The 27,777-nt window shown below is 40.7% G+C and overlaps 1 long non-coding RNA gene across 3 annotated transcripts in view; it reads right to left on the bottom strand.

Annotated features, from left to right (window-relative positions):
• LOC125895241 (uncharacterized) overlaps nucleotides 1-27,777 on the bottom strand; it is a 211,054-nt gene that overhangs the window by 77,297 nt on the left and 105,980 nt on the right. The window contains exon 1 of one of the 3 annotated variants that reach the window (XR_007450157.1): nucleotides 20,492-21,149. The exons of the other annotated variants lie outside the window; for them this stretch is intronic. This is a non-coding gene — a long non-coding RNA (uncharacterized LOC125895241). Of the gene's footprint in view, nucleotides 1-20,491; nucleotides 21,150-27,777 lie in introns of those variants that run through there. 3 annotated transcript variants of the gene reach the window in all.

The raw sequence follows: 27,777 nt of genomic DNA, 5'->3' as shown, positions 1-27,777 counted from the left end.
GGATAAGCTGTGTTGCATGTAAAGTGCTATGTAAGTAAAGTTGATTGGATGCAAGTTGTGCAGGGGCAGCACAAAGAAAGATGTAATTTATCAGTGCTTATTTAGTAATAATTTAAGTAGTTGACCAACAGCACTGCAAAAATCCACACCACAGTACCATGATCATTTTAATATTCTGGCTTTGGATCTTGGAAAAATGGGATGAGATAATACCACTTAATTTAACTGCATTTTTAGTTCAGATCAACACAGTAGTTTGAAGAACAAGTTTAAATCAAGAATTGGCTCTCACTGAAATCTGTAAGACTATATCATGCATAGAAAGTAGCATTTTCCTTTTTTGGGGGACAAAAATCAATATTTTAAGGTACATTTCTAACTCGGTAAGACTAATATCTTGCAGTGTATAGGTTTGTCACTTCAACTATACATAATAACACATAAACTGGTTTACAAAGGAGATCCAGCTGAGGCCTGATGAGCTACGTTTTGATGGAAAAGGAGCTAAATAACTCGCCTGTATGCTATTTATCATCCTGCCAAAGACGTGCCATCTTGAATTGGCGGTTGAAGAGCGGCGGGCTCTTAGTCACAACAATCCTACAGAGGCTTGAACCAATGACAGCAGGGCGGCGGGCAGCAGGCGGGTGGGGAGGGGGCGTGTAATTGTTTCACCAGCTCTCATTAATTGATTTTCCTCCTTCATTTATACTGGAAACACTACATAGGTCTGGGAGGTATAGGTAATGATACAGAGGGAGAGACATGAATACTGAGAGAGGGAGAGAGGGGAGAGAGAGAGAGAGAGAGAGAGAGAGAGAGAGAGAGAGAGAGAGAGAGAGAGAGAGAGAGAGAGAGAGAGCGCGAGAGCATCCTGTTGCCGTCAGCGTGGCAGCGAGCAGCTAGCTGTCACACAAAGACACAATGAGGCCCAGCAACAAACAGCCACTTAAAAAACAGCCTGGCAACAGAGAGCAAATTCAATTAGAGAAGTAATTAGTAGATACAGGGCCAGGCAGCGGGCTGCTGCGACGCCACAACACAGGAATTAATAGACGCGGATAGGAGGAGGACGCTGTCATAATTAAGAGGCAATCACCTATGTCAATGAATACCTAAAAAAAAACACAGCCCCCCAACGCAAAACTATTAATTCAGTGATCAAAAAATATTTCAGGAGATGATTAATACAGCAAATTCATTTTAAAAGACTAATTTCTGGAAAGATAGCAAGACAATTGCACATAATGTACTCTGCCTGGCATTTATATTGCTAATTAAATTTTTTCTTTCTGATAATTTGTGGAAGGATTGCTCTTCCCTGTCCTTCTCTCCCCCCCCTTGTGTGTGTGTGTGTTTGCTTCTTCTTGAGTTATGAACCAATGGAGGCAGTGTTGCAGCAGTGAACGCACAGCAGAGGCTGCCGAACAGAGCCGTGTCTCGAAACGCCTCCCCGCAAAAACGCCGCCACGCATGGTCGAAAAAAACAACATGAAAACAAAACAGAAACACAAAAAACTTGCCATTTCTTTCCTTCTTCAACTCTGCAACATCCCTCCGCCCTCCCCTTATTTATCTCCCCCTCAACACCACCAGCACCACCTCCCCCACAACTCCGCAGATACAAAAGACCCAGCAATTAAATTAGACGATAAGGACGTGAAATAAATCAGCAGGTTATTGATTGATTTGTCTCTCTTGGGGTGGGGGTGGAGGGCGGTGGCAGCTATCATTTCACACCAACAGCTCCTCTATCGCTAACTAATTACTCTGTTCCTAAAATCCCTCAGATGAGACACCAAGGTTTCATATAGCAGATAGAGGGGCTTTGCAAAAACATAGGACTAAAGAGAGACGGAGGGATCTGAAGGATTAGAGAATCATCAGAGAGTGTAAACAACAAGAGAAATGTTTCTTCTGGGTAGCCTTGGCGTCTAAAATGCAGTAAGTGACGGGATTGTTTGTCTTTCGGCCTGATGTTGCTGTCAGCCCCATCAGTGTAGAAGTCCTGATGCTGACGGAAAGTCATTAATCTAAACAATAACCACAGAGCTGCCCAGAGACGCAGCAGTGTGAATGTAGTCCAAGGTTTCTCGTGCGTCTCGACAACTGAAAGGAATACACTGGAACATGAACTCTTTAATGAATATATGCAAGCTTACTGGCCACACAATTGATGTACATACAGATCAAGATACAGCAACTCAACACTAAAATGCATCATTTGTAAATTTATATGTCTACATAATGAAGACAAAAATGGCGAAGGTATTTATTGGGGCCTACTTGACTTCTCTTTACTGCACTGAGTACACAAATACTTCAATATGTATAACATATACAACAACAGAGATCACCACAGAGTAAATAAATGAGAAAAACAAGACACACAAAAAATGTATGTAAGTAAAAACATCCCACAAAATCTAGAAGGTGGAATCTGGCTTTAGATATAAATGTTAATCAAACTGTTTCAAAGTCTAGAATGAACTCCTTTGTATGGAACTTAGCAGAGCAAAAAACAGATTTTTCTATGTTCTTATTTTCATTTTAGACACGTTAATCCATCTGTAACCGTAGTTCCCAACCTTAGTGGTTTGTGATTACTTATAATGAAGCAGTGTCTGCTTGTGACCCCTCGTCCCAGGTTTCATAAGTCCATGAGTTGTGGACATTGATTTTCACATTGAAGGTTAGTGTTTAAGTATTACCTAAAATTCCATGCTCCACGTGAAAAAAGCAAAAGTCGGAAAAAAATGAGTGTGAAATTAAGCAGAAAAACAATGTTTCTTTTCTGATCAGTCGACTTACCATCCTTCACATTTATCTTGTAACCAATGGAGAGTTCTGACCCCAAAGTAGAGTCTTCCAGGGATGACATTTTTCTGTGGGCCAAGATGGAAGTTAACTACGCCCTACTTCCATTTTTCCATTGGATATTGGATTATTGCAGAGGATAAGCTCTGTGACAAACAAACATTTATGATAATCTTCACGAATGAACACCTCTTTCATGATTATTAAAGCCCAAGTGCGATCAAAGTAAAAAGCTAACATTAGGCTAACAAATTACACCTCTGTCACATGATTTAACATCCCTACCACAACAAGGCTGTAAAGCCATGTTTGGCATGATGACGTTCTGTAGTCTCATTTAATAGCTTGTTAGAAACTTCCTTTTTTATATCATTTACATTTTTTAAGTTTTAAAATTCACAAGTGGGGTATTAACTGACATGTTTTATATTGTACAACAAAAGTCTCTTAAGCTTGTGTTAACCACAGACATTCATTCAGGCATCGAACCAAAAACCCATTCAAAAAACCCACTGATTTTGAGACGAAGAAACCAGGAGTGCAAAAATGCTAATTCATTTATGGGATTTAGGACTCATTCCAGGGGCACATGGTTGGGTTTCTATCCAAATGTAGAGCAAATTTTAACCACATTTTCAGAACATCCGCAAAAGTAAATGCAAATGTGTGCACTTTCACATCGACTACTGTTATGGAAATATTGGGAGTTGGTTCATTGAGAGAAGCAGTAGGTGGCACAAATTTTCTCGTCAGGTGCAATTACACCACTGCAGAAGAAGAGGGCCCAACGAGATGACTTTATTTATTTATTTAAAGCGCCTCAGTCAAACCTCAAACGAAGGAAAACAATAAAGTATAATAATGGACAGCACACTGGACAATAGAAATAGAGAGTTTTGAACAACTTACATTACAGCTGTGTGCTCTTGGAAGACCTCTGGTAACAGCACTATGTGTATACCTGAGCATGTTAAAAGCCATCTAGAGATGATGAAGAAAGCTCACAGTGGCCTATGCAGTGATGCTTCATAACTGTACATCAGCATTCATTTGTTGTATCAGTTTTCATTACACACTGACATTTAACCAATACACCAGCTTTTTTTTTTTTTTTACCTGACACAAGCATAAAACTTTTTTGCGATATTTTGAGATTTTGTCAAACTTTTGACATTTCCTCTCAGGCTCAAGAGGTGGATGGAAATGAACCTACTGTTCGATTCAAACACCAAAAAAGCGGCCAATGTTTTTTCCTATTGCTTGCTGCTGAATTTAGTCCCCAATGGCAATCTGCCTATAAACCTATTAGAGAAACCAGACTCGTATAGAGCTACAAACAATTTTGCACCAAAATTATCTGAAGGTTTTAAAATCCCTTTTCTGACCTCCTAAACTTCCATCAACCTCTAAATGGTTAAAACACATAGTTCAGAATTCACTCAGAATGCAGTTGGACCCTGGTAGATCATGGTCTATATATTTTATGCAGACCTATTAAATAAATAGGTGTAAGTGAGAGCTCTGGTATAATTTAATTTAAAGTTACAATAATCAAAAACAGACTGACCTCCGTTTGTGGTGTTGTAAGTAAAAACAAGCATTTAACCTACTAAAAGAACTAAACCGATTAAGACACAGGAAAACTGTGGATCAGTCTCAATTTTCACACCAGAGAGAAATACCACATTTTCTTTCATTTTCTATGTGGAAATGAAAAGGAAGGGCCAGGGTCGGGGGGGGGGGGGGCAGGCTGTGATGATGAGCTGAATTTCCACATCTTTTAAATACAGATTTAGTTTCTCTGGCTCGGTTCAAAAAACGGAGGGAGATCTCCATACGCAGAATTTACATATTCATCTGTGACAGTTGGGGGTTATTTGGAGCCCTATTTGGAGTGATGTGAGAAAAAAAAATATCCACTTAGCCATATCATCACCTACGATCGGGACTCATAAGCCTGGCAATAGGCTGAGAGGGGAGGATAACACTAATATGGCCTCAGATTTCTATGCGGGACTAGTTAATGCTATTTACTGAGGAAGGTAGATGATCGACTGGGGAGCCGAGAGGAGAAGGGAGGGAAGGAGATGGACATTAAGTGGCCTTCGGAGTCTGTGGCCGCTGCTTTGAGAGCCAATTACCAGGCTAATGGAGTTAATGCCAGAGATGAGATGGGCTTGGGAGATGAGAGAGGATAGCGGGGATGCCTGACACTGAGACAAACTGCAGCGGAGAGAACGATTAGTGTTTGTTAATCTGATGGGCAAATCATTAAGTATCAAACATTACTGTAACACATCAGGACAGAAACCAAAACGGGCTGGAGGGGCGAGGAAACGCGCCCACAAAACACACGCACGGACGAGATCTGTCTCGGTTTCATGATCCGTCATGTTAGGCTGCAGATTAAAAGTGTGATCTCCGGGCTTATAAACGATTTAGCCAATTACAAACGTTATCTAAAAACGCTTTAATTTGCCATTCAGAACTGCAACAGGGGCCCTCGGAGCCGTCAATGAGGGTGATTAGAGCCCAGATTGCGGCTTCGAAAAGGCCCCAAACATCTGCTGTCAGAGTGACTTGGAGACATCAACGCAGGAAAAAACTCTTCTTCAGAGCCTGGCATCTGATTAGAGAGGAGAGGAGAGACGAGGAGAGGGAGGAAGAAGGAGGGAAGAGAAGAAGAGGATGAGATTAGAAAAGAGAGGAAAGAAGAGGTGGAAAGACCTGAGTTGGTCGGCTGCCAGCTAGCTCAGTGTGACAGGGAAGGCCCATCTGCGCTCCCCGACACTCAAGATGGCAGATGTAGAAGCAGATTGATTTTCATTCAGCTGTCATGATACACAAGTGGAAAAGAAAACACTTGCACGCGCGCACGCACACACACACACACACACACACACACACACACAATCATGGTGTTTGAGAGCTCTGTCAAGTGCCTGGGCTGCTGTTGGCTGTCGGTCTGCCAAGCTGTTTCTCTCCTTCCTGTAATTTCCTCATTCTCTCTCCCTCCCTCTCTCTCCCTCTCTCTTCCTCCCTCTGTCTCTCTCAACGAGCGCTAGCAGAATCTCAACGCCACATCTGGCGCTCAAATTAAATCATTTACAGTCCATAGAGAGAAGCGCGTTTAGTGACAATACAGCCGGTGGGGAATCAGTGTGTTTTCTCTAAGCTGTGACACCATCGTCTCCTCTGGCATCTGATTAGATGTCACCGCGGCGCTGTTCAGATGTGCGAGACGTGTTTTCTCGCCGCACGTTAGAAATCGGGAAGGTTGAAAATGTCATGGAGGGGAGCTGATCATCTGGTGGCGTCGCCTCTGACACCTGCACTCCTCTCTCTTTGTGTCACGGCTTCCATCTGCGGGTCGCTTAACTTAAGCAGATTTTGTTTTTGTTTGGGGATGCAAAATTGTGGGAGTGAATCAGGATCATGATGACTTTTTTTTTTTTTTGTTTTACTTCCACAAATGTTTACAAGGTCACTCAGGTATTGGTTGGAGATCATGTGTTGAAATGTGTGGAGTAATTCACAAGATATGAAAGTGAGTCACTAATCTCTCTGACAACCTTTGAGTGAAGCACTCACAATCAAACTGCAGGTGGAGCTTCTGGCTGTACTGCTCAGCTCCAAGCTTCAATGTGTAGCAAAAGTGAAGCAGAGGATCATTTGCGTTTCATTGCCTGTGGTAAGACCGAGAGGTCCTCAGTGCTCAAATTTTAGCCCCAGTCAAAAATGGGCCTGTGGAGAATCTGTCCACATCCACAGTGCATAACTTTTTATTATACGACCAAATATTCAAAAAGGGACCCAAGGAAAGTAAGACCCTGTCTCACAGACTCAAGACCTGATTTAGATCTGATCTAAATTGCTGTCAACCCAAACAAACACTGACAGCAGCATGGTGCTCCACCAATCAACAAGCTGCCACAGTCAGACATAGCAGCAGCACTTCACACTCTTTATTTCACATCAATTTTTCTACTCTTATGATTATCATGTAGCACTTGATCACTTGCAGATCCATTCAGGTATTAGAAATATCGACACAAACAGCTAAGATGCACGGCAACACAGCAGGTCACACCAATTGGACTGGACATAATTTTGACCTGACCCGACTCAAGTTTAAAATGGTTCACCAAAGCATTCTCCATTCAAATCCAAAGCAATGACACTGACTTCACTGCCAAGTGACCAGACATTTGCAACTGAAAGGTCCCCCCCCCCCCCCGAGTCTTTCATCTTCACTGAAGGCCAAGACAATGGTCCAGACCTGTTCGAAGCTCCAGCTAATGATAGCGAGGGTGTGGCAGAGACAACAGTCATGGAAAAAGATGTGTCTGAGTGGTGTCTCCATCTTCAAATTTTCAATCCTGTCTTCCTCCTGATGAGACACTCAGCTATGTACATATAATCTTACCTATCTCACTTCAGAAATGTCAATGTGATACCTATGATAGGTACAAATGGAATATATTTGTGGTTTGCAGAAATGTACAATGCCCATATTTCTTCGAGACTTGGCTGCAGAGAGAGTTGATTTCTGTTTTTATCAGGAACTGCATCCATACGTTGTCCGGACGTTTCTGCAACTTACAATTTACATCCAAAGTCAACGTTCAATCTTTCTCTAACTTCAGACATACCATAGCCTTAGCTGTGTGCAGAAATTGTAGAGAGTGAAAACATGGTCAGTAAACATAATCCACGGTTTTGCAGAATCATCCCATATCATTCTTGTAAGGCGACAGGATCAGATGTCTTATTAGAAGGCTGCCAGATCAGATTGAACATGTTTTAGTTAGTAAGTTTAGTTTAGTTTAAACATGTAAAGAAAAAAAACACATAAATTGTGGCTACGTACCACACACAAGACAGGACTAAGAAAGAGGATCGAGAATTTAATAGAGCAACGCGTTTCGCTTACAGCTTCATCAGGCTCATACTGAGCACAGGAAGGCGGTGGTTTAAATAGCAAACAGCACTCTAAGCGTTTACATATATAATTGAGCAACAAAAATATATATCATATATACACTGTTTCAATGGCAGAAATACCAATACACCATATAAAATATGAAAAAACTTTACAAAGTCAAATACATTCAAATAGTAATGCAAAGTTAAGTCAACATCACTACTGCAAGAGTGACAATTACAGCACATCATGTCAGAGGTAAGGTGATCTCAGCTTTTTAAGAACAGCACGAAAAAAGATAATTTCTGAATATTAAGAATAACGTCATTGCAGTCACAAGATAATATCAGACTGACAAGAACAGCAATATCTAAACTATAACAATGATTATCATCACTTTAAGCCTCAAGAACAACAAAATCACATCTGCACGTAACTCTAAAGGAATGAACTTAGATCCAGTGTTTCATTAAGTCCATGAGGTTCCATACTGTTGAGAGTGAAAATCCAAAAGGACTCTCTCTGTAATAGTTTTTTAGTAATATCTCCCCCTCTTGGAAAGGGAGAGATTTTTTCAAGGCCCACAAATTTGAGGGATGCCGCTAAGCTGTGAGCCTCGCGTTGCTCTATTAAATTCTCGATCCTCTTTCTTAGTCCTGTCTTGTGTGCGGTACGTAGCCACAATTTATGTGGTTTTTTCTTTACATGTTTGTACTTCTGCCGCAGTACCAGCACCTTGACTTCAGCTGTGCACGGGCATTTTTCTATTTTTAGTTTAGTTTAGTTTAGTTAGTTTTAGACCCTCGAGGACAGAGCTAAGAGCCATCCACATCAAGAACGATAACTTTAAGGATAATAATGTGAATCCACACGGATGAATTGTAATGTTCAGTAAACACTAGTCTCGCTCACCAGACCTCAAGAAAAGAAAGGTCTGGCTGGGCCGACTCTCACTTTAAGATTGGAGAAAAAAACGCCCCGGCTGCTTGTATTTCTTTCAACCAATCACAATCGTTCTGGGCGTTGCCACAGCAACGGTGTGCTTGCAAAAATATTGCCGGGTGAAACAGGTTTTGGTGTAACACGCCCACAAAAATATCGCCTACAGGACGCGAACCATGGCAGAAAAATGGCTACATCCCCGCAAGATCAAACACTGCAAAAGTTAGTAAAGGGCGTGCTGAAAACGGTTGAAAACTGCTACACAACTGGAGGTGGTAGGGCGGGACTTCAGCGGGTGGCTCGTTCCGCGCAATGAGAGGCTGATCTATGCAGTGAACTTCCGCCCACTCAGACTAAGTAAACACTGGCTCCAAGTATGCGCTGCACGCTCCAGCCGGATTTTGATTGGCTGTCAATGTTTCTATCGTTCATCAAATCGCTCTGAAAATGATCACCACAATATTTTTCACCACTGTCGTAATTTTAATGTGTGGATTCCGCCCTCCATTTGAGTTTTTGAATAATATATTTATAGTTACCATTACAATTATTGAACTTGGTGCGGATGGTCCATTTCTTTTCAGGTGACAGTGTAATAAAGCGCTACTCCCAACAGTGCTTTTAAAGTTAAGTTACTCTTTATGAAAATCTTTAAAACCTGGATTAGAAATGAGAATTTTTTTTTTTTTTTTTTTTTTACTTAGAACCCTCTAACTTTGATATGATATCTTACATAAGGGTTTGAATATTTACCTAACTACGAAATAACTAGGGCTGTAGTCAACCAAAGCAAATCTTGGTCGACTAAAGTCGTGCATAATCTTCAACTAATCGATTAGTCGTGGGGAAAAAAAATCTGCACGTTATTTTTTACTTCTGCGGTGGTGCGTCTGTGTCACTCTGTTACACTCCAAAACACTAGTTGGCGGTGGAGGACTGTGTTAAGTGCTGTAAACTTTAGTTCAAATCAAACATTATTTATATAGTTGATTCAAAACTCACATTAAACACACTTTAAACATGGCTTAATAGGGACAATTTCAAACAAAAGTACACAAATTGGCTTCACTATAAATCGCAGAACTGACAGACAAACATCATTGTCTTTATCTGGACACATTTCCCCCACCAATACAACATGCTAACGTTATTAGTACAAGTCTATGGCATTTTACATTGTATAAACTAGCCTAGCATCTAGCGATCTTTTCCTCTTCTCATATAAAGCCAGAGACAACAGCAACATGTAACAAAGGTAACAGCACTCAATGTGGCTCCATTATAACTGACAACATTCACCGACAAAACAACTGTCTTATACTAAACACATTTTCCAAGCAAATACAACATGCTAATGTTATTAGCGCCAGCCTATGGCATTTTACACTGTAAAATTAGCCTAGCGATGCAGGGATTTCCTATGAAACCTGGATAAATCCCGAAGTATAAATCCCTGAAGGATAGATCACACTCACAACTTAAAATGCTATTTTAGTGGAGGCTTTACTGTTTTCAAAATTTATTTCTTATCTGTGAAATACAATACAAGCTTCGTTTTCACTGAGGGAAATGATGTCAGAAACTGACAGGAGGTCTGCTTCACCGCCGCTGGAGCTGAAGGTGGGCGAGTTCAACTTTCTGTCAACAAAGGGGGTGTTTTGAAAACACCTCCATTTTCACAGGTAACTTAGCCTGCCCCCCCCCCCACCCCCCCCCGCTGCAGGAAATAATGGATTAATCCTGGAAAACTATTGATGTAGCATTTTTATCTTTGTGAAAGTAACACGGCCATTATTCGACTCATGAGAATTTGGTCGGACGAGAGCATAGCGACCAAATAATGGACTAGTCGACCAGGAGACTACAGCCCTAGAAATAACAGCTATCTTCCCAACATCCCTTGTAGTTGCCCCTGTTTTTCTAGTTTTTCTGGTTCCTTTATAGCATATATTAACATACTTTTTTGGCTTTTCTTTGTAGTAATCTAATTTTTTGTTCATTTTGTGTTTTATATTGCTTGTTTTAGAGCTGCATATTTTCTATTTTGTTCTATGTTGTCTGTAATTTTATGATGCTGCTTGTCTTTGACCAGGACACTCTTGAAAAAGAGCTTATTAATCCTATTAATCTTTTTCTGGTTAAATAAAAATAAAAAAGTAATTTGGTTTAAATACTTACAAACTACATTTAATCTAGAAAACATTTTACAGATGCAGATTTTTTTTTACCTGTCGTTTTTGTCTTTATTTTGATAGTGAACAGCAGAGACCTGACAGGAGATGGCTGAGGAAATGATGTGCACCAAGGGTCAAGGTCATGAGAGCACCCCAATTCAGGTTTTACCATTTTTTTATTGTCTAAAAATGACTATAATTATATCAAAACACAACAGAATAAAACAGATCACTGTTAGTATCAAGAAAAATTGCCTTTGATTTCAGAATATTTAAGAAAAAGCTTACAATAAGTTGACTTGAAATGAAGTGTAATAATACCACCCCATTAGCAGCTTGTCTTAAGAAAAACATGATTTCAGGAGTCATTAACAGACGAAATGACTTATTAAGACAGAGATTTACTATTAAAAAAGGTACCACGGCAACACAGCCCCACTAAAAGCACAAAACACACTTTCACATGATGACTGCTGAGCATAATGTGTCCACACCCTCCAAAAGTGAACAATAATGACCATTGGGGTTCTGTCAATCAGCTAAAACTGACATTAATAAAACATTCCACTCCCTGCTAATCACATTCAGCTGTCGTTAACTGCTGCTCTATCAATGGCTAATTCAGGCCTAATAAAATCATTAAATATTTGTCTTTTTTTTGCTCCAAGATTCATACATGTCATCGTAGAGACTTTGGGAAGCCTCATAGAAGGCTATTGACTTGTAGCTCAGCCTGGGAACGAACTGACTCCTGTGAAATCCCTATAAAATATGAGACTGGTGGTCATCCATCATTATAGTCAGACAGCACAGGCCTTTGTTTGTCCGGCACCGGCCAGCACTGGACTGGTCTGGCTACTGGCGAGACTGTAATGTGTGTGTGGGAGAGGGATGGAGAGAGAGACAGCTGAAACAGAAACAGTGTGAAACAGACAGCTGTGTGTGTGTGTGTGTGTGTGTGTGTGTGCGTGTGTGTGTGAGAGGGAAGCAGTTGACCTTGTGTCAATTAGGAGCTCATATCGTTCCATTCCCCAGGGGCGAGGCCGACTCTGAAACATTAAATCATTTCATTCACTTCAAACCGATCCTGCTGTTTCCCCCCTTACACACTGCCTGTGTCTGCAAGCTCCCGCTGCCCGCTGCCGAGCCGACATTTTTGCTAAACTGTGCATGAAAGTAGCTCGAACCTCAGAGGCTTCGATGTTGCTGTAATGCCTCGTTTCGTAAGGGGTAAAAGATCAAAAATCCTTCAACAGATGCACGACATGTTTTATTTGATCAACTTACTGATGTTGATATGGTTCATTTGGAGGTCGGCTGGGAGGCAATGAAAAGTAAATCTACAGCAACCCAAGTTAAATACATCTGGACACATTTCTCTGCAGATTAATTTAGCCACATAACATACTGACTCCTCTGTTTAAAAATAATAGGTTAAATTCTCATATAAAACAGAACTAGACAGATGTAAGTATATGTTTTTAAGATGAAGGCTCCATTTACTTAATCATTCATCTGTATTCTTTTGCAAAATATCTCAAAAACTTTAATGAAATTTGGTGAAAAGTTATGTTATTATATTTAAGTCTATAACTGAACACAGTTTGAACATTTCTGCTATTTTTCATGAGTTCATGCACTTGGGTTTATGTATGTATACATAATGTATGCTATGATCACTTATAATGTTCAATTTTTGTTTCTATTATACATTTAGAAGTCAGTCTGTGCGTAGATATACACTCCATTAGTGCTTTCTTTTGCTCATGTAGGTTTTGGTCTTTCCTATGATCATCAGATGGAGAATATATGGCAAATTTACCATTTTTTCCACATCACTGTCAGATGGTATAAGCTACAGTATATTTAAAAAACTGCAAAAACATGATGAAAAGTCACTTAACTAAATAAATGACTTCAATAGTCTGAAACTGAAATTTGTAGCTGAGACAATCATGAATATGGGCCACCTCTGTTGGGTTAAAATCTGTGATGTAAAAAAAAACAAAAAACCTCAAAATAAAACCTAAAGACAACTAAAAAACACAAGACTCCAGACACTGATGTTTTACTGTGTGGATTCATGTGTTGAGCTTGTGTGTATCGTCCTGTTCAGCAGCTGCTTTTGACAGAAAAGTGTAATTTCCAGCATGTCCAGCGTGAGGAAAGATATGTTAATGTACTTCTAACACGAACTGAAGCAGGACATGTTCGTAACGTTGTCTGCAAACATAACATGAAGCATTCACTAACAGCAATTAATGCAAACTAGTCAGTATAGTCTCCAACATGTAAAAAATAGCAACACATTGCTCAAAGATAACTTTTACATCTCTGAAATGTTCATCTGTTGAGATGTTGATTAGGTTTGCACAAACACACACTCATTTAGAAAGTATCACACACACACTTAGGCATTGTTAAACTTTATGCAAATTCTCAAACTGATTTAGTAATAAATCCCATATTTCCGATCGTTGTTTGTTGGTGGCAGACTCCAAATCAGCTTTTCCATAAAATCCTCTCTGACAAAATGTGACAAACTATTGTTGTTCTTTGTCTCCATATCACTCTAATCCTCTTTCTCTCTGTCTCTGCCTCTCCATCCCTCCATCCGCACTCCCCAACCGCAGGGAAAGGCCTCAGTACTGACCGCCGTGAGCACACACACACATACACACAGACACACAAACACACAGCGATGTTCGGCTCTGTGGGTCTTACTGGGGGGCTAAGCTGTGTGGTCACATTTTACATATGTGTGTGTTTTCGTGTTAAATGGGGAGTTGGCCTGAGTGTCACTGGGTTTTGGCTGTGGATGTGTGTCAACAGTAGATGGACTTGGCCGGACTTTGGAGAGGGCTAGCCGGATTTGGCTATTCTGACTGTGTGTGTTACTTGTTGGCACATGCTCAGGTTGATTGGGGTTGGTTGCCGTATGCATACATGTGCATGCCTGCAAGTGTGTGTGTGTGTGTGTGTGTGTGTGTGTGTGTGTGTGTGTGTGCGTGTGTTTGGCCGTTGTCGTAGGTATGCTGCAGATCAGTTTAAGCCTTATAAACCTATTGTTGTGCAATAAAACCATCCTCTCTCATCTCTTATAACCGCTTTGTTTGATTGTCTATCCATGCTTCTGCTAATATGCACACACACACACACACACACACACACACACACGCACACACTGAGGTCTAGTACTCTGTTATACATTGCTGCAGGCAGAACAATGCCATGCCTCCTTTTTTTTCAAATTTAGGTACAAAAAAAAAATTCTTCTTTTCTTATAGGTTTTACTTTGGTTTCATGGAACTGATTTGACAAATCAGTTGACAAGCTATGGGTTCAGAGACTGATCACTGATATAAAAGGAGAAAAGGTGAATGGCTTTCTGACATCTTATTAAAGTAATGCTTTTTAAACTATTTCATAACAATCCACTGTGCTGCTCTGTGTTAATGACGCTGCTGTCACACATAAACCCAATGAATCTAATAAAAGGTATATTTGCCAACCAAAGCGTCAATATATCATACAGCAGATGAAGTGGTTTACTTTTTTAGGATGTCTTTGTCTTTATAAGATCTGCATAAACTTGCTATCTAAAATAACACAGAGGAATTACTATGATTAATCTTCTGCCCTGACTATGCGCGTAGGTGCACAGCTATGCAGGGAGCTAAAAACCCAAGAAGATAGGAGGTGGCCTTTGAAATTTTTACTCGAAATAATTGTGAATCTATAAAACCTGATAAAACAACAAATTCATAAGTAGTGACTGTAAGAAAATTAGATTGATAGATGTAAGAAGGAACTGTAAAATTAGCTACGTTATACCTCATGCCAAGAAGAAACAAATATGGCCTGTGATAGATCAACATTAGACCCCTATAAAGTACAAGTCCACAAAAATAAAAAAAGTAAAATACATTAAAAAAGCCAGACAGTAAAATAATAGTTACCTTGAATGTTGTTCTATTAGCAAATCATTAACCCTTAGACAACTAGAGTAATGCCTAAATGAATATCATTACACTGTATATGGAAAAACTAATATCTGAAATTACAGTCACAAAACAGCAGAGTTGGTGATAATTCTCTCTGGATTCACAACCTGTTCTCATTCTCTCTGGTTGTCAAATACCGATGCTCTGTCACACCCCTCGGTGTTTCACAGTGGCACACTGGGCACCCTTTAATGTCTTAATGTGCTGGTAGCTGTAACACATTGTAACATGTGGGTAATGTTGTGAAACAGTAACAGTAAGATTTAGGCAACAGAAGTGCTTAGTTAGATTTAGAAAAAAAAAAAGATCGTGTTTTGGGTTAAAATAAATAGATGAGTAACATCAGTGCATGATGACTGTACACAAATTCAGTAATGTTATAGACAGACAACATCGACTTTTGGCTTTACAAGAGACATGATCTGTGGTCTGCTGGATGGAAGTCTGGTCTTGGTTTGAACCATTCACCTACCTTCCCTCCCGCTCTACATGGACTTTCTCGCTCTTTATACTATGCCAGTTGCTCACAGCGTCAAGTTCTGCTGCAGATAGGTTTACACTGCAGTTAGCTGAATGCCCGGTGCATCTCTTAAAGACGTTAAAAGGTGTCTTTTGCATTGATATCACACATCAATGGGGCATAACAAAGCAGTTGTTTTTAACACCCTGGGAATGAGAACGGGCCAGGGTTCATTACTATGAGTGACACCTGTCATATAAGCAAGAAATACTGTTTATAGCAGCTTTGGGTAACCAAACACTAACCCCATAATTATTAACTTAACAAAATGTTCATCCTTTCATACCAAAGCTGAGCACATAAATATTTGGATGTTAATCTATTCTGAGTCGCTGTGTTGTGTCTGTCTGTTTCATAATCAGACAAATCTTTACAGCTTGCTGATGACTTCAGATTTTGAGACATCATTTCTTATTTTATTTGTTTCTTGAAACACCCAAACAATTAGAGCACTGTAGAGACCAAACAGTTAACGCGATCCTACATAGTTTTGTGGTATATACCATCAAACAGAACTAAAGGACTAATTATAATTCAGTAATAATGCACAGAACTTCATAGAGCTCTCACACTATTGTCATTTTCAAATCCAGATTACAAGATTGATCTACGAAATTGTTCTCAATGCAACTTTAGCTTGATTAAAGTTTATTAGCGCAAATACAAAAGTGCCAATAAGTCTGTGTTTATTCCCCCGACTTCTCAGAAACGTCCCTGAGCTGCAGTTGTTGTGAAGCCTCCTCTTCGGTAAACTAACGCTGCGCTGATTAAAGTGGATTTAGAGCTTGTTGCATTTGATCAAAGTCCAGCTGATATCAGAATCGCGGACCAGCTAAGCTCTCAGAGCCAAATCCATAATAATACTCTTACACCACCCACAACAAAGAGACAGCCAACACAAGTAAATAAACGTAGGCAGAAAATATCATTTGAGGACCCCTCCCATCTGAGTAAAATAATACCGCCGAATACAAACTGCCATAATTGGTGGGAGAATTAGGCTGATAAGAGATGGGAGTTGGACAGTAAATCCATTCAGCTCATCTGTTTACTATTGAAGCTTTTGAAGAAAAGTGTTGTTTGTCCTTGTCGGTGTGTCACAAAGATTAGCGTCACACAGAGTTATGGATTTGTACAATTATTTTACTTTATTTTTTATTGATCTCTTAGCTGCAAGAAAAAAAACCTCAACAACGTGAAAAGCTTTAGGTTTCCGACCAAAAATATCATTACGATAACAAGTTTGATCATGTTTGCAAATGAGTGTTTTAGTGTGGTGGGTTTATTAGCTGAGCTGCGTCTTCAAAAGCAGTTTTGTAAAAACCTGTACACAGCGCTTTCAGCTCTCTTAATGTGCCGCAACCAACTTCACTGTCAATATTTTCTCCCTCAACACTAACCCGAACAGCAGCTGCACAGCAGGGATGGTGAAACACTAATGTGTAATGTCTTAATGTACAATAAAAGAGATGCAACCTCTAAAAGAAACGCACGCACACACTTTTCTATCCCATCCATGCGTTTGCCTCTCCTCCTCTTAGGGAGCGGTAAAGTTTTCTCCGTCAGCCTCTTAAGTGTCTGGCCTTCAGCTATATTACCCTCTTTTCCTCGTCCCTCCACCTATCCCTCCATCACATCTTAATGTGTTTGATAAAACATCAGGCATAGAGGGAAGGGCACAAGGCGGATGATGTGCTTTTTTGGCCAAAACAGGCATCAGCTAAAGGATGAGGATAAAGGGCTGAGTCTGCTCTGTCTGTCTATCCGAGTCTGTCCGTCCACTCGCTGCATTAAGAAGCCGTCCGGCTTCTTTTCAAAGCCAGCCACTCTCGTCGGACCGCTGCATCTCAGGGCTTTTGTCCCCCTTCAATCTCCCCATCCCACCACCGCAGCCACCCACCCCCGCCTCTCTGCCCGCTGCTGAGTGTCTGTAATGGCCCAGACGAGGAAGGGGAGGAAAAAAATAAGGAAGTGAGAGAAATGGAGGAATGGAGGGAGAAAAAAAGAGAGTGAGCAGGAGGAACTGGAGGGTGAAGGAGGGAAGGGACAAAAGGAGGAGAGGGGAAAGTGAAGGAGAGAGTGGTGGCGGAGGAGAGAGAGGAGACACAGGAGCGAGATGCATGGGGGGAAAAGGAGGCCGAGTCTTTAGGAGGAAGCCAGGCGGCACTAAGCGTCTCTGTCGCTGCGCAGTCAGGCCTGCCTTCCCCCTGGCCACGAACCCCCCCCCCCCACCGCACTGCATCCCATCCTGACCACGCTGCACTCCTCTCCTCCCCTGTCCACTTCATCCTCTCATCCTCACACACTCACACTTTCATTTGAATTTGCTACACTTGTAGGGACTCTCCATTGGATTACCTTAAACCTACTGAAATCGAGGCTGTCTTATGGCATGGTCAATATATGTCTGAGCCAGCCAAGTGTTGTTATAATGAGGACGAATGAGGATGAAGTTAGGTTACTCAAGAATGCCATCATTGGGCATGTCAGTGGTACTATGCAGGTTTGTGAGTACTTTGTATGAAAAAGTATAGTTACTTTTAAGTTTTTGTCGTAGATCCTGAGGGTTGAGGTGTTAAAGGTGCTACGCATCATATTTTAATTTTTAATTTTACTATATAACTTTTGAGAAACACAACTTCCTTGAGGGGACTTGTGGCAAAAAAGTTGCACATGACTTGACTATCCATAAACAAAAATGTGAGCACTTCGAAAAAAGGAGTAACAGCCTTTACAATGCAAAATTTGGGATTTGCTGCAAAATCTTTGTATTGCTTTACAGCACATAGCACTGAAGAGGGTGCTGTCCTTCCAGGGTATATGTAGACAAAACAAGTTTTCATAAATGAGTAAAATCCCCCTCAAATCACTAAATTTAGACTGAGACAAGTTGTGACATCTTAGAGCTGTATCTTAATGTTGACATCTTTAACACTTTTACAATAATTATGCCAAGTCAATAAAAGTAACTTATATACTGATGTTTAAAATGTGTATGTATAGGATGAAAGCATCATCAGTCTTTCTTAGTTTAGCACAAAATCTTCTGTATTGCTTTACAGCACAAAAAAGAAAGATGATTCTTCAAGTGTAAATGGAGCCAAAGTTAAAGTTTCTGATAATTGCAAAACTATTTTCCAAAATGTTCATCCTCTTCAGTAATTCCATATAACAGAGCAAAGTGAGAGTGCAATAAGTCGCGGCATCCTCTAAGGAGGCTAAGAATGAAAGTAGTCTTAATTTTGAGAAACACTATCAGTGGAGCGAAACGAAGAGTCATCTTCGCTGTGGACTAATTTGTTTACAATAATCACGAGAAGGTAAGAAAAAAAAATTAATTTGACAACAACATATCGATGTCTCAGAAACACAAAATTACTATTTGGCTGTCACAAACTTCAGTCTTCCTGTTTGGTCCTCACAAGAATTGGAACACAAAGAGCACACACACACACACACACACACACACACACACACACACACACACAGCCAGTGGCCTCAGGACTAATTGCTAGATTGGAGCAGATTTTCTAGTTCAGTTCAGGGCTGTAATTGTGAGGAGAGCAGGGAGGAATGACAGGGCTTCAAGCTGAGAGGACAAATCACCAGGGGCCGCCGATTAGACTGCACTGATGTTCACATGTCCGTGTGTGCATGCGTGTGTCTATTGGGGGTGAGGGGTTAAGCCAACCATCTCTCAATTCCAGGTTTCCGTGGCACTGACCCCAAACTGCCCCCCCCCCCCCCCACACAAACCATGTTGACCCCTACAGACCCTACGGTGCCACTGAGAACACTAACAGAAACTACTTGTGTTGTGAGAAAACTACTTCTCCGCTACCAGAGTTTATCGAATTTGAAGAATCCATAAATCCCAAAATATGTTTAATATAGCCAACTAAACCAGGACACAGTATACTCTGCAAAGTGATGTAGGATGACTCTCAGACTGAGTGGGACAAAAAGAAAGTTGTTTTTCTGATCTTTGAGTTAAAGCAAGTGCAGTTTATGATACTGCGCCACCTGGTGATGGTGAGAATAGCATGTGTGACCCTATCTTTATTAAAAGAGAATTAGTGATAAATCACTCTCATGCATGAATCATACATCAATCAGCCTTATTTTATGCATGATCCATGATGATGAAGATATAGAAAAATAGAAACGCATGACAATATTTTAGAGAAATTTCACAAATCATGTTTTTAGGAAAGCACGTGTCTTATTAGGACTGTTCCCTTGCAGTTTGCACCCTGAGGTCACCTAAGAAATCAACACGTTTGAGAAAAAGATTTATCAATTGTAACTGGCAGAGTTATTCTATAAAGTCGCAGTTTGACTGACACTCAATGGTCTGAGTATCATGTCCTACTGAATAGTATATACTGTATATAATGTAGAATTGGAACACAATAAATGACTGTCCTCTCTCAGGACCATCAGCCCTTGATCTCTCCTCTGCTCAACATCCTACTGGTCAGCTCCCTGTCTGAATGTTTGCAAGATGAATCGTCAGAGTGACTTGTTCTTGGTGGATAAACTGGTTGAAGTGCAACACTGTTTAAAACTGCTGATTTAACATGGTGTCACTCAACAATGACTCTAAAATTAACATAGGTCATCTGAAAGCAGAAGCTCATACAGAGAGAAAAAAAAAGAAAAAAAAGACCAGTATCGACTCCATCCCAGCTCTTCCTCTCTGCCTCTGTCTGCAGGAGCCTCATCAGACACAGCGGGACAGGAAGGAGAGACCACAGAGATGACAACACAAACACACACACACACACACACACACACACACACACACACACGCACAGAAAACTCAATGTGAGCAGCATCACGAGAATTCTGCTAAATCTGCATGTAAAAACCGACACAGCCAGGAGAGCCTGCATGGACACTCTTCATGGCCTCTGACAGTTACTCCTCACACTCTCTACATCTGCACCCACATCTGGACTCCATAGCTTGTTTCAAAAAAAGTGAGAGAGACAGGTGAGAAAGAGGCAGAATAAGAAGAAAAAAAAATCAGAAAGTCAAAGAGAGCCAATCAAGCTATTCTATGTCACAAAGTCAGTCAATCACTCAGCCAATCTTTCAGTCAGCTTACCTTGCAGTGATGTCATGGTTGTCATTATGACAAGGCCTACGGTCCTGTTGTCTGATTGGACATCGGCCGCTGTCCAAACCAGCATTACATCCATGACAGGAAAAGGGAAAAAAAAAGACTGCGCACTCTAAAGCTGGAATACTGAATTGTTGTCTGTCTGCTTATATTTTGGTCTCTAGTTGTCCTGCTACCTGTCTCATCCCCTGCTAGTTCTTATACCTGAACTGCTTCTAGACATCCTCCACAGCTTCAGAACTGTTGTCTCTGACACTCATGCAGCATTTCTATCCAGGAAAAGTAATATATTTGTCTATATAGACTCCTGCCAACCTAGTCTCACTATCACTTTCTTTCCTACCTGGCATCCTACTCCTCCACGAGACACATTATTCCCACGTCATCCCTCATTTTTAGCCCACCTAGCCCTCCTCTCCAGCTATGGCATCTTAATCATGGCCTCTCCTCAGCCTCCCCACCTTAGCCTGGTTTCCGGGCCCACCCCGCCCTCTCACCTTCACTCTTTCCCCCTCCCAGCCTCCCCTGGCCCGTCATCCCCCTTGCCCCCAGCCTCGGAGCTCCTATCCCGGCCTTGGCTCTCCCTGTCCCTGCCTCTCCTCCAGCCTGCCTTCCCCTCTACTCTGCCTCCCTCAGCCCCAGCCTTCTGCTCAGTGTTCAAGGGGAGAGCCAGCTAGGAATGCTGTGGCTCTAGACGTTTTGTCCAAGCCCTAGGTCTCTTTCACTGAGGCAAGATTAGTTCATACAAAAACTCAACAATACACCACTGAAAGCCATTGTTGATATTCAACATTTTTCACATAGCGGAGCAGAATAGACAATGCGGCAGCCGGGAAAGCCCGAAGCGGACTAGCAGGGTTGATGGCTGATGGTATCTCAGCTGAGCGAGGGCCTTAATCCCTTTTTATACACACACACACACACACACACACACACACACACACACTCACAACAGCCTGGAGACAGCAAAATCAATACTGCTCTCTCTCTCTCTTTATGTCTGTGTGTGGATCAGTGGGTGGGTAAGTGTGATACTGAGAAAAAAAGAATAGTACTGTTTGTACCTGTGTGTGTGTGTGTGTGTGTGTGTGTGTGTGTGTGTGTGTGTGTGTGTGTATCTGTGAGTGTGTCTGTGAGTGTGTTGGACTGTCTTGGCACAGAAACAATAAATGTAAGTTTATGAATTGCAACAGTCTTCCTAATTAAGGAATAAATCCAGATAATTTGAGTGACCAAATAAATCAAGGTTGGCTGGTGCTTAATGATTAATGCTGCTGATATATGATTATATCATGTCTATATTTTACAATTACAAACCAACAAAATGAGCTGTTAAAGTTTAGAATAACATATGTGATGGGTTTTTTTTGTAATCTGATGTATTGCAGTGAACTTATGTTATATTAAACATAAATTTAATCATTTTAGATGTGATCTGACATTTTACTTGAGGCCCCAGATGTCCTGAGAGATTATATTTTTACTTCATGTACACAAGATGATGACTTTTGCATACCAGTTATAAGCTTGTGTCCATAAAACAAAACATATCACCTCTCAGGACTTCAAGGGCTCTGAGGTTGTATTATATGCAGACTGTGATATTTATTTCATCTAAATTTCAAGAGGATAATCTAAAATTACATTTGGTTTGAAGGTTCTTCAAGAAATTGACTTCTAAATATATCAAGCAGACTTTTTCGAGCTTAAGACATCACACCTAACTCAAACAGTGTTGGTCAGTTTTTACAGAAAGATTCTACAAAGAAATTCTACAAAAATCACCCTCAAAGATGCAAGAACCATTAAAAATCAATGCATTTAGAATCTTAAGTAAAAGAACTTAAGTGATATAAACAAAATGTACTTTAAATATTGAAAGTAAAAGTACTGATCAAGCAGCAGAGTTGTATTATTATATATAGCATAACTGTATTACTGATGCATAAACACTTACATGTGTTTGGTAATGGTTTAGCCATTTCTAACTACTTTATGTACTATTGGTGTTTTATCTGTGATCTTTGAAGGGATCATATGAGTCAGTCTAAATAAATGGTTACTATAGTTATTAAATGTAGTAAAAGTACATTTTCCTCTGAAATGTACTGGAGTAGAAGTGTAAAGTAACAGAAAATAGAAATGCTTAAGTACAAGTACTCAAAATTGTACCTGAGTGAATGTACTTAGTTACTTTCCACCACTGCATTTGGCTTTCAGAGTTGGTGTCCATATCTCTGACAAAACTGGGTCATCAGTCAAACAAATCGCAAATAAACTAAATTTGTTATGGACTGCAAAACTAACCTTTAAAGCAGTTGAAATCAGACACACCTCATCTCTACTATTACTATCCTGAAGGGTTTTTTCACACAGAAATACTCCATAATCTTCTAAACGTGAGAACAGAATCAGCCTTAGAGGATTTACCTTGACACATTGGAACGTGCTGCAGAATGTAAATTGCATTCCTGGAAGATTAATAGCCAATGAAGCAATAAAATGAGAAGCAAATTGATGGGAGAAAAAAAAAAGTAATTTCTAGATAAACTACTCCTCAAGTTTCAGTCGTGAGAACAGAGCAGGTTTGTGACTTTGGACCTGGAATCAGTCTGCAGCAGCCGTTATGATTACAGCTGGTTAATGTAATGAACGCCCTGTCATGTAAAACTCATAAATCATGTCATGCCGGCGGAAGCATTTCATAAAACATGATTAAAAGTGTCGTGTAACATTGGGAGCTACGTTGTCTGAGTGAGACATGTTAATTGTGCACTAATGATATGTAATGAATGTCATCAGCCCCGAGGCTTTCGGCTAACGAGCTAAATGAACTGGCACTAATGGGCCTGTTAGCTTATCTTAGCGCTAACATTAGCTAGCATAATAAAGGGTTCGTCCTCTGCTGACAGCGGCCGACGGCTGTGAGTGGCACTGCAAGTTTCCCGAGGTGTCATATTACAATTAGATACTTCTTTTAAATGCTTTTTAACAACAAAAACAACAGGAGGAGGAAAACAGACGTTGAGTGCTTTCTGACACACCGACAGCTAATCATGAAGACACAAAAACAGAAAGAAACAGACTTATTGTTATGTGTTCTCGCTTTGCTTTGAACTAAAACCTCCTGCTGCCCTCCACCTGGACTCCAGATCCAGATCCAGCTGCCAGGCTTTCCCAGGACCCCCAAGTCCGCTAGGTAGCAGAGGAGAAGAAGAGGAGGACGAGGAGGGAGGGAAGAGGGGCCTTCTCTTTCTCTCTCTCTCTCTTTTCTTTCCAATTGACCAATTGACAGCTGATTGATGGCTATCTCCTCAGCCCGACAAAGAGCAGCATTAGCATGACTAAAGCAATGTACAGTAGAGTGGGGCAAACAGTAAATTACATGTTACCCCCCGACTCCACTCTCTCACTCTCTCTCCTCTACTCACTCACTCACTGAGCCGAACGCCACGGCAGGCAAACAAAACAAAACAAAGTATGCTTTTTGTCCCTCCTGTGAGCCCTTAAACAGTACAGCTTGACAGCTTCTTTAGAAGGAGACACACAAAAGGCCTGACAGAGAGAGAGAGAGAGAGAGAGAGAGAGAGAGAGAAACACACACACACACACACACACACACACACACACACACACACACACACACACACACACACACACACAGTACCATTTGAATAAGACACTGACCTTGGGGAGGGTTGGCGTAGTGTGATTTGGGATGGCTGTGTGTGTGTTTTGCGGGGCTACACTACACCAAAGACAACAGGGATCTAGGAGGAGCAGGAGACACATGAGGGGTGTGAACTGTAAATAGAGAGAATATTGCACGAATAAGTGTGTTTTCAGATCAGGGCCTTGTTCTTCATATATTGGTGATCTAATTAAAGCAACAAGTCCTCCAAAGTACAAAATAGGTTATCTGCAATTTTCTTTCATATCAGTGGGATGACAGCATTCAATCTCTGAGGGATTTGCCTTAAAAACAACATATAGACTCCTACAAAGTTCCTCTCAATCATCACTTATAACCCACTGGAAGTGTGTGGCGGTGTATTCATCTGCAGAGACCCTGCCACTGCCTGTATGTTTCTTTTTTTCTTCTTATTTTCCTGTGCACAGGTGAGGTTTGGACTTTATAAAAAGGTAGCAAGCAGGTGCCAGGCCTTTGATGGCATGCATCCAATAATCTGGGGTTGGCTTTCACTTTCACTGTCACTGGTGACACTGTTTACAAACAGTAATCACAGTCCATGCATAGTATATCTTTACGCTTTGCGCTGTCAGTATGCTTCAAACTGAAGCGCTATCAGTGCCAATGACAGAGATAAAAATAGACTGCCCTCAGATGTGGTCATGCAACACGCTGCACAAACTGTTTTTCTTAATATGCCAAAGCCTTTAGGTATGAAAAACTAGGGAACAAGGATGCAAACAAAGTTCTCTAGTCTCCATCACTCCCCCTCATTCATTTCAATAAGGGCATTTCACCGACACAGTGGGGGTGCTACAGCATAAGTATATTTTTTTCTAAACATTTCCAGCACCATCATCTGGCAACATACCTGCATTGGCCACAGAGATATGTGCAAGCTCATCTGAAGACTGCAATACAAACCATAATTCTTTTGTTGATTTGCTAAAATGTTCCACTATTTATTGTCTATCACACTGTGTTCACTCTACCTTGATACTTTTATTACTTAAATTTAAAAAATCCTGAGTAAGAATAATAACTGTCTGAAGGGTGAGCACATTAACAATGATACAAATTAAAGCAATGCACAGGGCATCCGTGGACGGACAGATGGACGGATGGATGGACAGAGGGGTGACCACATACTGGCCTCGTCTCCTATCACCCTCTGTCTTTTCCCGTCTCTCCCCCACTTACGCCAATCTGTTCTCTAATTGTTCATTCATGGTGTGAATCTTTAAATAGGAGGCCCTAGCCTGGCGCTAAGATAATGACTCGCTCTGTGTCGTTAGCTAGCGAGGCTAAATTACCGCTCAGTGCAGAGTTACCATGGAAATAGGCCACAATGAAAGTGATTAGTCTTGTGTCTTTTACACACTGAGATGCTTTGCAGTTCAGCAGGAAAGATGGAAACCCTCCATTCCCTTCTGCCACTGTATCTGCAGCAAATTGTATTTTCAGAGTCAGCTGCTTTTATAGCATGGCATGTATACTTTGGTTGCCTCTTGGGAATCAGTGTGAACTCATATATATTGCACAGATGCTGTCTGTTTTTTATCTGGTCCTTATCTTTTCAGTCGGGGAAGCCTGTCCAATACATGTCAGGCAGGAAGGTATTTGTGGCTTTTTACATAAAGATATCAGTATCATCTTCAATTTTGTTTTATTTGCAGAGTCAACAGACACTTTGAGATGCTTCTTACTTGCCGTGAGTTTCTATGACAACCTTTTTCAATTATCAAATCATAGTGTCCCATCCTTTGAGGAGGATTTTTTTTTTCACTGAGGCAAGGATTTCTAATAGATTTGTCTGAGATTTGTAGCAGCTAAATGTTGTATTTAGTTTTTTGTTAGATAGCTCTTCTTTACTGTTTTCAACTGGCTTACTGAGCTTCATGTTTCCTTTTTTTAGCTTTCCTTGCATTGCCTCTGTTTGCTGTTGCCCTCTATCTTTCCTTTTCTCCATGAATAATTGACTGTTTGTTGCTCTGTTTTCTCTGACTCATTTTCCTCTCCTTCACTGTCTCTGTCGCTCAACATACAACTCTTTCTCTGTGCAGGTGTATGTGTGTGTGTGTGTGTGTGTACTTGCTCATCCACATGTAAGGATCCTAGGGGTGACTGTGAGTGGCACACCACTGATACACAACAGGGAAGTATTCTGCCCACTTCCTATCTGCCTCTCTCCCAAACAAGGCAAAAGGCAGGAGAGGAGAGGAGATGAGATTATCTGTCTCAGTGTGAGGTTGCCAGTCAATGTGAACATCAGGAGGAGAAACTGAAATAGCCATCATTACCTGGTCTGCTGCTGGCACCCACTGAGAGACCTCTGTGTGTGAATGTGTGTGTGTCTGTGTGTGTGTCTGCCAGTCAAAGTAGTGGTCTCCAGAAGACCGGTGATCATAATATTTCTCACCAGAGGAGGATGAATGCTAATCAGTGGAGCAGTGATATGATGATTCAGCGCATGAACGCATACAGTGTACAGTTTTGTCTTCAAATATTTTCAAACATATCGAAGTGACTCCGGGGTACACTGAGTGGAAAAGTTTTCATGTTCCCATTGACATTACCAAATAACACATCTACATGACTCTGGTGTTTTATAAGAAAACATAATTGCTATTATGCAGTGGTAGAAGAAGTCTTCAAAGTATAAATACCACACTGTTAAAATACTACGATTAAAAGTCCTGCATTCTAAACCTAAATGTGTGTAAGTATTATTAGCAAAATGTACTTAAAGTATCAAAAGTAAAAGTACTCACTCTGCAGAAAAATGGTCCCTGTTAGTGTTTTACTATTGTGATGTTTTTGGATGACTACTTCTGCTGCATTAATGTGTAACATTAATGTGTTATATGCTGTTGGGTAGTGGGCTACAGCTATACAACATATTCTATAAGATCATCATATTTGTTGCATCACTGTCCTGTGAAAACACAGAAAAGAGTAAACTTTTCATGGTGTCAGCCCTGTTTTCAGCTTTATGACCAAGCATTTTCCAGCTTATCCAAAAAGCTTTAATGTAGACTATTAATATAAGGAAGTGAAATAATTTTCTCAACAGAAAAAGGAACACTTCATTCAGTTTATCACAAACAGTCAAAATCAACACACCTGGAGATACATGGTTTTCACTGGACAGGAGGGGTTGACAAACTCTAATCTGACAAGAAACAAAAGCTGTCAGACAAATGTAGTGGAGTAAAAAGAACAATATTTCCCTCTGGGATGTAGTGGCGTAGACATACCAAAGTTCCATAAGATGACAATACTCAAGTAAAGTGCCTCAAATCTGTATTTAGGTACAGTACTTGAGTAAATGTATGTAGTTACATGGCACCAGCTGTTACGTTCTGCAGCAATTTTTGTTGCAGTGAAAGAAGTGCTACATTTATTTACCGCAACACAATCATAGGGAGGTAGTCGGGGTAGACTGTGGGGGTACAAAGAGCAGGACTTAGACTAGGGCCCACATCCTAAAACCCACAGCATCAATATCACTTTGACTATGGTAAGTGAAGGATCACGGTTTTTAGGCCTTTTTGTTGTAACATTGAATTTAAGACATTTT

Source organism: Epinephelus fuscoguttatus, linkage group LG10 (assembly GCF_011397635.1).
Source record: "Epinephelus fuscoguttatus linkage group LG10, E.fuscoguttatus.final_Chr_v1".
Classification (NCBI taxonomy): Eukaryota; Metazoa; Chordata; class Actinopteri; order Perciformes; family Serranidae; genus Epinephelus; species Epinephelus fuscoguttatus.
The sequence above is the reverse complement of the archived record's forward strand: the minus strand, read 5'-3'. Positions and strand labels throughout refer to the sequence as shown.